Source organism: Cynocephalus volans, chromosome X (assembly GCF_027409185.1).
Source record: "Cynocephalus volans isolate mCynVol1 chromosome X, mCynVol1.pri, whole genome shotgun sequence".
Classification (NCBI taxonomy): domain Eukaryota; kingdom Metazoa; phylum Chordata; class Mammalia; order Dermoptera; family Cynocephalidae; genus Cynocephalus; species Cynocephalus volans.
Window position 1 is genome coordinate 153,530,431 of NC_084478.1, and position 10,662 is coordinate 153,541,092.

General features: G+C 37.4%; 1 pseudogene; it reads left to right on the forward strand.

Annotated features, from left to right (window-relative positions):
• The first annotated feature begins 3,018 nt into the window (after positions 1–3,018).
• Positions 3,019–7,412, forward strand: LOC134368489 (prefoldin subunit 4-like; annotated as a pseudogene).
• The last annotated feature ends 3,250 nt before the right edge of the window (positions 7,413–10,662 follow it).

Here is a 10,662-nt window from a genome sequence, read left to right on the forward strand (position 1 = left end):
AAAAGGTTCCTAATACACACATTCTTAGGTCAAGGCCTGATCGGATCCCCGTGGGCACCAATCCTATCCCAATGTGTAGGGTATCATAAAGGCTGCTCCCTGACAAATAATGGGCTGCAGCATAGGGACACAGTATGCAGGAATGAACATTGATTTACCAGTGTCTTGAGAGACTCAGGCCAACTGACAATCAAGCTGGGCCAATCAAAGCAAAACCTAGAAAACACCATGTCTGAGAAAAGAAGCCATAGGAGCTCCTATAGGTGTAGGAAACAGACTTTCCCCTGCTCCACAAGAGCTGAGCAGCAGCTCCCTGTGAGCTGTGTGAACCGCCTCCTGCCAAAGAATTACTCTGCCCAGTGCCTGAGCTTGTCCACCCTAGTTTTTCCTCACTGCCATTCTCGCACACTTGGTGACCAGCCTACTGGAGCTGGCGGGCAAGGAGGCCCACACAACTGCAGGATGTGCATCACCCCAGAATACGTAGAGAGAGCAGTGAACAACAACCCACAGCTCAGCCACCTTTTTGAGGACAACACTATCTCTCAGGCAGATGAATTGTTTGATCCAAGAAAAACTGCTAATGCCTGAGTCCCAGAGCCTAGAAGGAGTTCACACGGCCTCTTCCAACTCCCAAACCATTCCCAGACAAAGGAGCCCCAGGCAGCTGTCATCAGCACATGCTATTAAAAACTGTAAATCCGTGGGCACACTCTGGCTCCTCTCAATTTCAGGCCTTTTGAGTTGAAAGTGTTTTTGAGACATCCATAAAGAGAAATCCCATAAAAAGTTGAAGGGATAGAAGGTATGGTCGGCTTGAGGTGTTTGATTGGATGATTTTAGAGAGGAGCAGTTATGAATGGTGACAGTGCAGGACTCATTAGCTCTGAGGAAGGCCTTGTGAGGCCAGGAAGTTGGCTAGGGGCTTCCTGGGCATGTTGAATTCCCAAATGATGGTGGTAGCTGGGACAGAGCTGAAGACCATGACTATAGTACAGAAGGCTCCATTTGTGAGAAGGAATGCCTAAAGGTCAGAAGGTGACAGCAATAGCAGTGGCGTGGAGAAGGTTGCATAGCAGTTGACATGAGATTAATGGGACTTTTAAATGAAGACTGAGGTATGATGGAGGAAATATTAAACAAATATACAAATAAAAGGAATTATACTCATGCTGATTTCATTTATTATTTATTTATACTCTACCTTATTCCAAAAAAGGTCATGAAGGAGGGATTATTAGCTACCTAGTTCTGTGGTTCTTCCTGTGGAATATACCTTTCTGCCCTCTCTTACAGACATCAGTAAATAATAATATATGTAGGCTACTATATAGCCTAAGGCATGCAATTCAAGAAATTCTTAATGGTTATTAAATATTAATGAACAGATTTATTTACTAATGTATTTCACTGTAAACACAATTATCGATCTCATTCTCAGATGAAACACCAATGAATCTAATGATCATATATTCGATAGAGCACCATAGAGTTATGAGTGATTAGATAAGTGTTTTAAAATGTGTTAGCATATTCTGTGTAAATTCTGACTCAAAAGGAAATACATTTCTTATAAACACTTTTGTACACTGTGCTAAGTTCAAAATAGGTGTCACATTATGTGGTGTAAAAATCTGAGACTAATTTTTAGAAAAAGTAACTATTCACCCTCCCCAGTGCATATCAACATTTGAGGTTCTTTCTTGTTCATCGGATAATCAAGGGCCATCCTCTATTGCCTCTTGTCCTTTTCATAAAGAGCTGGTAAGAGGCCACACAGTTGACTTGAACAACAGAATTAAAAAGACTAGGTTCAAAAGGGTAGTTTACTGCTTACAGTCAATGTGATCTTGGACACTAATTTATTCCCTCTGAGCATCAGTTTATCTATAAAATGGGGATAATAAGAGTTCCTCCATCTTCAGAGTTTTGCAAGAATCAGGTCATCTTATAATTCATTAATGAGAAGGCTGGAATGGAAGTAAAAGCCAATCGTCCCATGGAGAGGTCCTTCGAGAGGTTCTAGGGTCACATTCAGCAAGTTCATAAGATGGGAATAAAATACAGGGACTGTTAAAACAGCATGAATTTTAGGTTTCCCTTTCATGTTTGTTTGTTTGTTTGTTTGTTTGTTTGTTTGTTTGGCAGCTGGTTGGTATGGAGATCTGAACCCTTGACTTTGGTGTTATAACACCTCACTCTAACCAACTGAGCTAACTGGCTAGCCCCTTTCTTGCACCTTAAATATAAACAGAGGCCATATTTAACTAAACTAATGAAGAAAAGCAGCAACACAGAGAGAAGGACAAAGTTAAACAAAGCAATTGATTGCAGAGGAAATAGATATTTCAGGGAATAGTAGATATATTTAAAGAAAATAAAATCTTTCTAAATTAATATTCTTAGATTTGAGGAACTTGTATTACCAATAAAACCAGATATCATGAAAAAATAATGATTCAGAAATAACAAAAAGCTCTTAGGAATTAAAAATATGATTGGTTAAGAAAATTGAAAAGAAGAGACAGAAGAAAAAGTTGAAAAAATTTCCTAGAATATTGGGGAACAAATTAGTGACATAGAGGATCAATCAAAGAGGTCAATATTTGACTAAGAAGAGTTCCAAACAATTAGAGGAAGTTGAGGGTAATAAATTGTCAAAGAAATAACAAAATAAATTTTCCTGGGGGTAGAAAGACATGAATTGTCATATTTAAAGAACTGATAAGAGTTGATTAAAATGAATTTTTTAAAATCCCATATTCAGATTTTCCTCATAAAAGTTTAGAACAACAAGTATGAAGAAAAGATTCTAAAAGCTTCAGTAGGGAGGGAGGACAGTTCATCTGTAAATGAATGAATGTTGGACCAGCACCAGACTTCTTTTGTGTAAAAGTCGATGCTAGCAAACAATACGAGAGTGCCTTCAACACTCTGAGGGAAATGATTTTGACCCTAGTAGTTAGAACTGGCTTCACTGAGCTACATAGCCCATGTAGCTCCTCTGCTGTGTACATGATGACTGTCTTCCTGCTTAGTCTCTCCCTTGAAAAGGAAGATGGGTGAGATCTCTGCAACACAGGAGATTTTTTTTTTTTTTTTAATCATATTTTCCTGGCCTTTTGCATAAATGGAACTTTTTCATTGGATGTTAGAAATTGTATTTTTATGCTGTTGGGGCTTTCTTTGGTTTATTCTTTTAAATAATCTTGGACTTTGTTATCTTACTCAGTTAAGTTAGTTGAGACGACTTTGATCCTCTTGAGCTTGGCCTTTAAGTTTTCTTACAGTGTCCTTTACTCATGAGCTAATATATCTCCTCTACTATGGTGCTACCCTTCTGACAACTCTACCCTATTCCTGTGTGTTATAAAGTTTTTCCACTCTGGCTGGTGGGAGCACAAATTATTCTCAGTCCTGTGGGATTTTCAGAAATGGTTAGGCCTAGTGCTTTACAGTGATTCTATTTCCTGTGTCTGGGAGTTTCCTCTCGTGATGCACAGGAGTAAAAAGCCAAAGACTCAAGGGGAAACCTCTGCAGATCTCTGGAGCTTTCTCCTCCCTGGTACTCCACCCCACAATTACCAGCTGCATTGACCTCCCTGAACTTCAATCTTTGATTCCTCAACTCAGCAACACCACCAGGCTGTTTAGGTGTCCTCCTCCTTCCACACTGCAACTTGGAAAAATCTCCAAGCAATAAATGGGGGCAATTGGATGGATCACCTCACTTATTTCCTTACTCTTGGTAATTATAGTCCTGTGCTGTCTGTTGTCCAGTCTGAAAACCATTGATTCATGCATTTTATCCAGCTTTCTAGTTGCTTAAGCCAAGAGAATAAATCCAATAATTATTACTCTTCTTTTTTCTTAATTTTCCAGCTTTACTGAGGTATGATTGACAAAAAGTGTATGTATTAGGGTGTACAGTGTAATGTTTTGATATGTGTATACATTGTGAAATTCCTATCACTGTAGCATGAATGAATGCAGAAATATGTGACAAAATTCATAGTTTCTTGTCTCCTGCTGATCTTTTAAAGCTTGCCTTTTGTTTCTTTGAACACAGTATGCGTAGCTATTTTGTAGTTGATTGCAGATAGTTCCAATTTCTCAGGTCTTTGTTGGTTATTATTTTTTTTAATTTTTGCATAACAAATTACCATAAATTTAGTCACTTAAATCAACAACCAATTATTAGCTCACAGTTATGTCTGTCAGAAGTTCAGGTGGAGTTCTCTGCTTGGTGTTTCATAAGGCTGAAATCAAGGTTCTAGCCAGCCTGCATTCTCATCTGGAGCTGAGAGTCTCCTTCCAAATTTACATTGTTATGGCAGATTTCGATTTCCTGCAGTTGTAGGACTGAGTTCCTATTTCCCTGCTGACTTTCATCTGGGAGGTGCTCTCAGTTCCCACATGCTATCTGCAGTCCTTGCCACATAGCCCGCTCCAGTCTTCAAAGCTACCAACTCTCCCTTATGTCAAATACCAAGTTACTTCAAAAAGTTCATGGAAAAATAGAATTAAAAGAGAATACAGATCTTTCCATGAACTTTTTGAAGTACCCTCGTCCCTCTCATGCTTCAAATCTCTTCAGCAGAAACAGCCCAGTAAAATTTAAGTGTTTACCTGATTAAGTTAGGCCTACGAAAGATAATCTTCCTATGTGAAAGTCAATTGATTTGGGACCTTAATTACATCTGAAAAATCCCTCCACACAAGCACCTAGATTAATGTTTGAGTGAGTAACTGGAGAGGGAATCTTAGGGAGCTACAAGGGGGTGCATCTTAGAATTTTGCCTACCACAACTGGAACGTTTCAATTGCCTGTGGTTTTTGCTGATTCTTGCTCATGGTGTCCTATTTCCTTATGTATCTAGCTAGAGTTGCATGTTTTCTTGATACTGTATTTGAAACTTTACTAGTAGGAATTATACAAGGCCTGTAATGACAGTTTCCTTCTCCAGAGAGGACTTTTTGTTTGTTTACACCAGGTGCCTGTGGACATTACTATTCCAGCAACACATTAATACAAATTTAAAGTTTGTGTTTGTCTAGACCACCCAATATAATTTGTGGTCTCATTATTTCTGGTTTATTCTTATGTTGTTCTTTAGTATTCCATTTTAGAGTGGGTTGTAATTTACTCAATCTCTTTACCCTAGGAAGACCCTGGGATTTGACCATTGTCTCCATCACCCCAGGATATTGCCAAAAATGCAGGTCATTTTTGCAGTTGTTTCTTTCACATTGAAAAATGTTCTCAGAGCCAAAGTGGCTTTGAGGATTAAGCATCTCTCTTTTGTTTTTCTCTTTCTTAGATTTCAGCTATTTCTCCAGTGTTTTGGTTCTTTAAGAATGTGAGTATAATATTTCATCCAACTTGTTTTAGAAGTATGCCACAGGGCCGACCCCGTGGCGCACTCGGAAGAGTGCAGCGCTGGGAGTGCAGCGACGCTCCCACCGCGGGTTCGGATCCTATATAGGAATGGCCGGTGCACTCACTGGCTGAGTACCGGTCACGAAAAAGACAAAAAAAGAAGAAGTATGCCACAGAAGATTGATCTAATTATCTAGCTGCCAATTTCAGAAGTGAATGTCACTCCATTGTCTTCTAGGTTTAATGCTATTTTTAAGAAACCTAATGGCACTTTCATTTCTGTTCCATTGTATGTGACCAGAGTTTTATTCTACATGGAATATTTTACAAGGCAATCTTTAGCTGTGGTTTGCTATAATTTTATGATAATGTGCGTGGTATGGTAATTTTTTTCCCCATTAATTGTGCTGGGCAGTTAGTGAGCTCTTTTGATCTGGACACCTATCCTTCAGTTCTGGGAATTTGTCTCATATACTTCATAATTTCCTTCTTTGTGATTTCACTGTTCTCTCTTTCTAAAACTTTAATTAGTTCCATGTTTGGCTCCCTGTAATGATCCTCTAATTTCCTTGTCTTTACTCCTTTGTATTCCCTTTATTCCCTTTTTGCCTTTTTCTTCTATTTCACAGAGATTTGCTCAAATTTATCTTCTAATTCTTGATTAAAGAGCTCTTTTTTCTTTTTCTGAATATTTCTTTAAAATATCATCCTGTTCATGTTTAGTGATGAAATTTTTTTCTGATCATTGGGGGTTGTAAATTATGTTATTTAAAGTTTTCGTACATTCCCTGCATTACCTCTGTTTTCTCCAAGTTGTTTTGTTTTCCTCATTTTGAACTCTGTTTTTAATATTACAGTCTTTGCTTAAATGTGTAGTGATTATTGGCTATCCATTCATATCTTATAGTGAATTACTAAAAATGTAATTGGAATTTCTACACTTGAGGGACAGGACATATATGTGAAGTACACAATGTATCAGGAACCTGACTCAGCCAGAGATACCTAAATGTATGTGTGTGTGTATGCATCATATATATGTAATTTTATTTTGGGCCAGTTTCTATAGAGAGGATTTCTCTGATCTCTAAACTTTGGGGCCACTGTTTTGGGAGCCAACAGAGGAAGTGGGGGCTAAGGCCGGTATAAAAATTTGCAGCTAATTCAGTATAGAACCTTACTCCAGACCTTAGTTCAATTTAGTATCCCCCAGTCCAAAAGTCACCTGTGATTTCTTTGACTTTTTTCTCTTCTTTTCTGTATGTAACTGCTTCATTCTTGTAGCTGCAGGGTGGCTTTCTCTGAAATCTCTTAAATTTCCCTCTTCCGTATCACTTACTAGCATGAGATTGTGGCATGTCTTGGAGGCAAGTCTGGGCTAGCACTCCATTATATTCTATTTCAATTGCCTTCCCCAATCATGTAAGTGACTCAGTATCTCAACGCTTCAAATTCAAATTCTTAGGAAAAAGTACCAAATTAAACCAACACTGCTGATAAGTTTGTAAATTGGTATAAACTTTCTTGAGGCTCTTTGCTATTACATCTCAAAAGAACTGAAAGTAAGCATCCCTGGGTAAAAGAGGCACTCAGTGTGCTGGATGCTTGGACAGTGGGCGGGGTTAGCCTCAGAGAGCTGGGGGTATGCAGCTCTGAGGCTGCAGAAGATGTCAATGTTGCTTTCGAAGATCAACAACAGATAAACTAATTTGTGTGGAATATGACTAGAATCGCAGAACTGAAAGAAAAAAACAGAAGTAAAATAAGAAACAACTCCAAAATTTAGATGATGCTTGTGATGATAACACATCATGCTGGTAGATGACTGGTTAATGATACCTTATCAATTTGGTGATGCTTTCATTAGCCATTCTCAAGAATAAACACAGTAAATGTTAGAAGAAGCAGAGAAAAATTTGCAAGAAGAAATTGATGCCTTAGAGTCTATAGAGGAATCAATTCAACAGGTGCTAGCAGATCTGAAGTTTAGTTATACACAAAAAGTAAGCTCAACATAAACATTGAAACTGATAAAACATTTTATAATATTTTAAAATTTTGTTTAATAAATTTGAAAATTGTATTAAATGAAAAAATAAGCATTTCCTTTGACCCAGAAATTTCACTACTGAAAAATTTATCCTAAGAAAATAAACGTGGATATACATAAAAAACTATACATATGTTCAATAGCGCATTATTAACAACACACAAAAAAAACCAGTAAATCAACCTTAATATCCAACAATGAGACTGGCTAAAAATATGTGTGGCACATGCGTGCAATGGAGTAATGAAATACCTGTATCTATCTCTTTATATATGTATATATATACACAAATATATAAATATTTGTATTCTAAACATTTGATGACATGGATTATGACATTTTACATTTAAAAACAAGTTACAAAATTGTATATATAACATGTTCTTATTTTTTTAAAAAAATAGAATAATGCATAAAAAAGTAAGAATATATGTTCTCATGGTCAGAGTTGTTATCTTGGGTAGTGGAATTGGGAGTAACTTTATTCTTTTCCTTTGTATTTTTCTAAATTTTCAAAACTTTTACAGTGAACACATATCCCTAGATCGCTTTTGTAAATATAAAAAGTGAATAAATATTATTTGATTTGATTGATTAAATAAAGAGATATGGGTCTGTACAGATCCTGGGGTTTCTGTGCTAAGAGGCAGGTTGTAAATGAGAAACACTATGTCTTTTCACCATTCTGTTACATGAGAGGCAACATTGATGGAGTACTGATAATTTTTTTCAGGGCCTAATGAGTAGAAATTCTTCCCTGAATCTGTCAGTAGGTTGTCTGTCAGTCTCAATTTTCTGCCACTTTGAGTGTTTATCTTTTTATGTACCTTCATTGGTGGTTCAGTGGGAAGTTGTGCAAGGCTGCATATAGGAAAAATTATTTCTGTTGATCAACAATTCGGTTGTCATATATGTGATGGTATCTTAAGTGGGCATTTTTCTTTTGTATTATTACTTGACAAAGACCAGTAACCCCTCTCACTTCATGGCAGGTTGGACATGGCTTCCTGACATATTGGAGAAATTTTTTGTTTGGTTTGGTTTGGTTTGCATTTATCCCAGATTTCTGAAACAGAGGACAGGTAACCCATCCCCAAATGCAAAAGGAAAGAATGTGACAGTCAAGGGCTCTGGGAGTAACAAGCTTTGTCATTTCCAAAGATCACTTCTGGAGGCAGAGGTTGCTTTGGCTTTGATTTTCTGAATTGTGATTCTAATGCCCTTTCTGAAAAGGGAAAATGATCAGGATCCCAAATAGAAGGCCCTGAAATCAGTGCTGCCCTCTTGGTCTGCAGGAATTTCAAGCACCTTGTACTTGTTAAAGTGCCTGGGGTGAAATCACCCCAAAAGTTTGATTATATCTACTTTGAAATTAAGGCCACCACAAGAAAAAAATAAACTGTATATAGATCCCACTTCTAACGTATGTGTTGGTAAAATTACTCTTTAAATTTTTCTGCTGCAGTGCTGGACGGATACATCTAGTTGTACATAGCTTTTATGTAGATTGGGAAGTGCATTTCTCTTAGAATCTCACTGCAATTTCCTCCTAATATAATTTTCCTTGACACCTTAAAATAAAACTTCTTTTGAACTGCATACTTGTATTTAACGTCTTATATGAGGTACCCTACATATGCATCATTAAGTTGTACAGTTTTATGTTTTAAATGGAGTGAATTTAAAAATGTGAAAATAATCATTCAAAAAATGACGAGGTAGCTGTAGAGAGGGGTCGAGATTCAGTTTTGTGCTATCCTTAAGACAGTTTAATTAGTCTGAATTACTCTCGCCAAAATTAACAAAGCTGAAAAATCCTGACAACTAGTATCAGATTTTTTTTCTCAGCTTAAAGAAAGCTTGGAGATCATCTAAACCTAACTTCTTATATTATAGAAAAGAAAACTAAGAGCTGTGAAGAATAAAGATATAACCTAGGATCATACACCAGAGTCCTAAAATGACTCTTTCCCATGCTTTTTATGAGATGATCAACTGTATAATGCACAGTCTTCAGAGGACACCACGGCAGGTGCCCTATAATAACAAAACTCTGTACTTATTGGTTGAGCAATTATTGATTTTCTATGAAGAGAAAAGAATCAGAACATCTACTGCTTCTACTATCCCTTTAGCTACTTAAATTTAGTTCAGATTTTTTCAAAAGCCTATTTGGTAATCGCATAAAATCACAATCATTAAAGATGAGTCACTCTCCGCTCAAGCAAATTTTTATTCAGATTAATATGTGCTAATCAAGGATAATGGGCTGACCATGAGCAATGATATCAGCTAATAGAAATACATCAGCAAGTTATAAGAATGGTGGCGCTCTTAGGAATAAGCCAGTTTGTAATGAAACAGATCTGTTCCACCTCTGAGCTACAGCTATAGACCTGTCAGTCCTTCAAACTCCTTAAGGTTTATGTTCCCAAGCTTTGGCAGTAGCTAGCAGAAACTAAAAATGAATTTGTAATTCTTTCGCAAAAATTCTTCTGGCATTTAGTGTCTTGTTAAGCACCTAAACAGCAGATAAATCTCAGCTTCATGAAATCTATCTGTTTGGCTCTGCCTCTAATGGAGATGAAACTAAAGGAAAAGACCCTTATATTTCTAATGCCATCATTATTTCTTGCAAAATTATGTGAATATACTATTTTCATTCTGGTATGGACCCCTGTGATGGTTAATTCTAAGTGTCAACTTGATATGATTAAGGAATACATAGAAACCTGGTAAAGCATTATTTTTTGGTGTGTCTGTGAGGGTGTTTCCAGAAGAGATTAGCATGACAGCCTGAGTGGACTAGGTGGGAAAGACCCACCCTCAATATGGACAGGGACCATCCAATCCACTAGGGGCCCAGAGAGAACAAAAACAGAAGAAGGGGCAAATCTTTCTTTATATCCACTGGAGCTGGGATACACTCTTCTCTCCTCTCTGTGGACATCAGAACTCAAGACTCTTCAGCTTTTGGGTTCCAGGACTTACACCAAGGCACCATCTGCTTCCCTGTTTCTAAGGTCTTCAGACTGGGGCTGAGCCATGTTACCAGCATCCGTTTGCAGATGGCCTGTTGTGGGATTCTTCAGCCTTCACAATCACATGAGCCAATTATCCCAATAAATCCCTTCTCATATACTCATATACATATCCTATTGGTTCTGGAGAACCCTCAGTAATACAACCCCTATAGCTGTTTCTTTGTGGGCTTTCAGAGAACAGTTACCAA